Raw genomic sequence first — 5,884 nt, forward strand, 5'->3', positions numbered from 1 at the left:
ACAATGAAATCACGGTGTTGTTATTTCAATTTCCAGGAGTGTATGTGGGGGGGTCGAGTGCCATAAATATCATTAGCGTTTCGCGAACTCGCATTCGAGATGTTCCTTTTGCGCCTTTCTACGCAGTCTTTTGCACTTTCAGACTGGTCTTACTACAGAGTTCTGTTTAAATTATGAGCATACAGAGAAATGATGTTATCACAACCTTTCTGCTGCCGTAGTGCGTACGTTTCACTTTTGGCGCGCTCCACGTCATTGCTACGCTCATACGAACTGTACAACGCTCCCCATACCATGGGTGCCGCACCCATACGGCGAACAATTAATTAAATCCCTCTTTTGACGATCCACTGTTTGGGAAACGCACCTATCAATGCTCTTAAAAACAAAATAGGACGTACTCTTACCACTTTCTGTCTTAATGTATGAGCTCTCTGTTTGCTCTAACATCTCCCTTTCACCAGTTCTCTCCTCATGGTGACCTACTCTTGCATTAAAGTGACTACTAAATCTGCTATTCTCCGATATTTGTGTGGAATGCGCAGCTATCTATATTTCACATCATTTTGACGGTTTCTAATATTCGATACTGTTATTTTTCAACTTAAACCTGATTGACGTATTTTTGTCAATGAATGTGTCAATGGCCGCATTCCCACGTTCCCATTTTCGTAATATATTGGGTGTTTTGGTTCGAGTTTCGCAAGTACTACAGTGTGCTACTCTTACCACTTTTATTTTATTTTTGTGGTTGTTACATTTGTGACTCACGCTCCAATTACGATGAAACAGCCACTGGATGATGGAAACCGGCAGTGCAATAAAAGAACCAAATACAGCTTTGTGTTATGAATTTTGTGAAACATACCTGCGCTGTTGACAACTGTCTGAAGAAAATGTTCCATAAATTTTTAGTAGCAATAGCAACAAATTCCATTGGTCTCCATTATTCCTTGACCAGAATATTATATCATAATAAATAAATGCCACTAATTGCACAATGGTCTTGGTAATGACTTTCTCTTCTAATACTTGACTCACAATTTATTTTAATAGTCACTTTATAATACCTGAACACAGCTTCTGTCACTCTATTTTCTTTATTTTACTCTTTTTATTCTCCACCTCTAGAAGTGGATCGGGCTGTTCGAGATCCAGTCCATTGGAAAGTCGAGGTTCTATTGAACCAAATATCAGGCACGGTAACAGTGTATCAAATTGGGGATTCCAATTGGGAATAAACGGGAGAGATTTACCAGTTCCAACATACATCTTACAACCAAGATAAACTTCCCGAATACCGTGGTCGGAACCGAGTTACTGGAACCATATTAATTTATGTCTGGTACGACGTCCCCCGACGAATGCGTTGTCTTAGCCAAAAACTAAAATGTTGTGTATGTGTGAAACATGTTATATGAGTGTGAATGTTTTACTGATCGGAGTGAAGCGTAGCGAGTCAGCTAGTGTGACTCAAGAATATTTGTATTCTAGCAAAATTGTGGCAAACGCGAGCGCTGCTTATTGTTAGTTGGAAGGTGGCTGTGGAATGCTGCAGTTCCTCTCATAGACATGTGTTGACCTGCATCAGTACCACGAACTCAGATGGCACCGACTTGAGGAATTGATTGCAGTTGGAAATCTCAGAAACCTGTACAATTCAAATTAATAGTGACATGTGGACAAAAAAAAGCCCTTTCCGCCCCAAATGGCTTCTTCTTCTTCTTTTTAGTGTCTTTGTCTTCGTACTTGTGTTTTCCTTTTTGATGGTCTTCTTTCGTCAAGATGATTTTCCTTTTCCAGATCCTTTTTGTTATTGGCCTATTTTTGCGCTCCTGTCCCAGTCCCGTCATAAGAGTGACACATAAAGTGATACGACGTGTGTATTCAGCGTGAGCTCAGTTATGCTACATGCTAAGATTCCATGGATCCACCATTATAATAGGTCTGTTGTACTATAGTACAGATCGCTTTGTCAACTGAAGTAACTCTAACGCTCTTTTCTATCGATAATTCGATGAATTAACGGCGGAAACGAAGCTACTTTCCTTCAGCCAAGAGTTTTAATTACGTTTTTGTGTAAAATATGCACTGTCGATAATCTGTAAACAAGAGAACCGGAGTTAAGGCAATTGGGCTGTATAACAACTATCATTACTCGCCGTATGTGAATAAATTATTCGTTTTAAGTTTCAAATTGTTAAAGGTTTTATTGCTACCTGATCACTTCTCAGTTAAGTAAGTATACTATTTTTCACAAATGGATGACAAACTTCCTTCTTTAAAAAAGTAGTTGAAATAAACAAGCGTGGCTCCAAGAAAAAGTCGTTACTAACGTAACACTTTCATTACATCCTAATTTTTAGCTATTTTCGGTTTTAAGTCATGGGAACAGTGATCTCAGGAATGGAGTGCAGCGCCAGGCTCCGTCTCACGACACACGGCCGTCGACCGAGTGAAGATTTCATCTGGTGACGTAAGGTCACCATGCCGCTCAAAGAACCACTGTCGGCCCTAACTGTGATGCTCATATAACTAAGAAACAGACAATATACAGTTAAATTTATACTACCATAAAAATTCACTGACATGCATAACAAATATAAATTACATACATATATTACGATAAATTATAGATGTGATAGAATTACACAGTGGTACATCGCCATCTAACGCTAGAACACACACATACAGACGCACACAGGCATTAGTTATATCAACTGACAAAATCTTATTTCCACATCTGAAATGTCTGCCAAAAATATCTAAAGAGTGTTACGTATAGTATTTCCATACCATGAACATATGTCAAAATGTTTGTGCCAACGTTGTTTCCATGTATAAACTGCACATACACTCACGCACTTACGGACGCAACGTATATGGCCCGCTACATGTTGCCTTTTCTCAGCGCAATCTATTCATTATCGTATGAATTGTACCTTTATTACATTAACTCCAACAGTATGACACCTAGCAACCAATCCGTTTTTGGCCAATGCCAGTGAAAGAGATGTTAGAAATAATAGTGTAAGTTATGTAGAAGCTCTGTTGTGATGATGGTCGGTATTGGACACTGAATATGACCCACACACACAAAAGAAAGACGACAGTCGATCAGCAGTCTGATACCAACGGAGTTAAAATGCACTATAACGATACAGAACCAATTTTTATAAATATTTCAAATGGCTCTAAGCACTATGGGATTTAACATCTGAGGTCATTAAACCCCTAGAACTTAGAACTTCCCATTCCCGTGGCTGGATTCGAACCTGCGACCGTAGCACCAGCGCGGTTCCGGACTGAAACACCTAGAACCACTCGGTCACAGCGGCCGTCCACCAATTTCTACCTTTTCCTGAGACGCACATTAATACATATATTTTCAGTGTAACTTTTCCTCGCGATTTGATGTGACGGATATGGCTCTTTCCTAAATCACAAAAATAAAAATGTTCTAACAATTATTTTTCTTGTCATTCTCCATGGTATTGGAAAATCAGCCAGTGGAGCCAGGCATCTTTTTCAGTGGATCAGTTCATCTGTCCGTTCCTCATCAATGTCTATCGGACCACTTGTTGAACTCAGCAGTAATTGATTACTACCAGTGCACTGGGCTCGTTGCCATACGTCAGCCTGGCGAGTAATTGCCGCCGTTGTAAAACTCCAATGTTTTAGCATGGAAGGGACTCAGCCGAAACGTGCTCGGATCGCGAGGGAGCTTGGGGAGTTCTGCGGGATTAGAACTGCATGTGTTTCTTTAGTTCAGAGAAGAATCGACTAAAAAAAAAAGAGCTTCATTATTCACCTAACGCGACTGAAACATAGTCAGAAGTACGACAAGATACTGTTTTCAAATATCTTCCACTACAATTATTGTCACTACAGGCACCTTCAGTCACGTAGCAAGACAACTTTAGAACCAGAATCTTCAGCGAAAGGCAAAGGTTCCGAGTTCGAGTCTCGTTCCGGCACACAGTTTTAATCTGCCAGGAAGTTTCACAGCGTTAGATATTTTACGAAGAGTTGCTTCAAACTACCTCTCTTCAATAGGGAGAAGGCAAGTCGGATTATTTACAGCACGAACAGAGGCATTAAAAGCGGCATTCTTCCCACAATCCACGCGTCAATAGTACGGGAAAAAGTCCTGATAGCTGGTACAACGCGAATTACCCGCTGCCGCGCACTTTGTTGAGTACGGATGGAGGCAGATACAGATATCGAAAATGAGTCCCTGGCGTTTCAGAAGTGTCAAACACGGAAGTAACTGACTAAAACATTTACAACGGGAGCAAAAAATCAGATGTAAAAATTATAACTAGGGTGACTGATGTAATTGGAAAGTAAGTTCAGAGAGAGATGAAAATTCAGTCTCCGGTACTAAACTGTATTACTGACTAGCGAAGCTCGCATTACTTCGCAATTTCTAAATATGGATGGCACTAGGGTTTATTTCCTAATCATCTTCTCCCCCCTCTCTTTATCCCATTCCTGCTCCTCCCGGCCTTTGTTCATCTCCTCTTCCTCCCTCTACCTGTGTCCGTTACTTTCCCCTAGCCCCCTTATCTCACCGCACACTTTTCTCTATATATCTCCCCCTCCTTCATCTTTCTGTCCATATCATCCGTTCCCTTCTTCCTATCCGTTACCTCTACCATTCTCTGTTCGTCTCATCCTCCCACCTCTCACTGACATTTATTGCCATTACAAATGGGAGCTTGATTGGGAATAGAACTAAAAATGAATGGCTTAATCCGTTGGAATCATTAGCACATGGGCTATGAGAGGGACCATTCCATCTGCTGAATCTGTGAGGATAATGAGAATATTTCGTCTGGTTTTAGTCTACAAACAGGTAGCATTATAAAGTCAGCCATAGACACAACTTTCCTGTTTCCTGACAGAAATGACTGCGAGGAGAAAAACAAAACCGCACATTTTCACAGCACAGCTTAGCCTTTCTTTACCGCAGCCGGTTTAACAGCAAGCGTTTATTGTCTAACATGTACATACCGTATCTCCAGTGGCTTAGGCTTTGCGTTATTTGTGTGTTCCAGTCGAACTCGTCTGTATCCGTTGTTCTGGAGTGATAATGGATCACGCTTGAAAATTTATTTGATTTGCCTGTAAACGTTGTCTCCGCTATTATTCAGTCTCATTGACCTGAATATCATGAAGCTGGTCTGCATTACGTGTACGCTGAGCGATATTTCAAAGAAGTATACCACGAAATGAAACGAACTGTATCTCAAAACACAGTAAGTTACCACGCACTGGCATCAATTCAGTCTTTTGAACACAATAAAGAAATGATCACCACAGATAACACATTGAAACATAGATTTCAATTTTATTCTTTCCAACTAAATACCAATATTCAATGCAGAAGTTGTTGTTCTCAAAACATGTGACAGTAGAACAGTCAGTGCTCGTCAATTCTTTCATTGAGATTTTCATGCAGAACTACCATCGAGATTTTCGACTTTTCCGGTGGATTTTTCAAAAATTTTCTTTCATACTAACCATATCCTAACAGTTACGAAAACAGAAAAAAATACCAGCCAAATAGGGAATTTATGTTTATTTACACTCCTGGAAATTGAAATAAGAACACCGTGAATTCATTGTCCCAGGAAGGGGAAACTTTATTGACACATTCCTGGGGTCAGATACATCACATGATCACACTGACAGAACCACAGGCACATAGACACAGGCAACAGAGCATGCACAATGTCGGCACTAGTACAGTGTATATCAACCTTTCGCAGCAATGCAGGCTGCTATTCTCCCATGGAGACGATCGTAGAGATGCTGGATGTAGTCCTGTGGAACGGCTTGCCATGCCATTTCCACCTGGCGCCTCAGTTGGACCAGCGTT

The sequence above is a fragment of the Schistocerca gregaria genome, chromosome 1 (genome assembly GCF_023897955.1).
Source record: "Schistocerca gregaria isolate iqSchGreg1 chromosome 1, iqSchGreg1.2, whole genome shotgun sequence".
Lineage (NCBI taxonomy): Eukaryota > Metazoa > Arthropoda > Insecta > Orthoptera > Acrididae > Schistocerca > Schistocerca gregaria.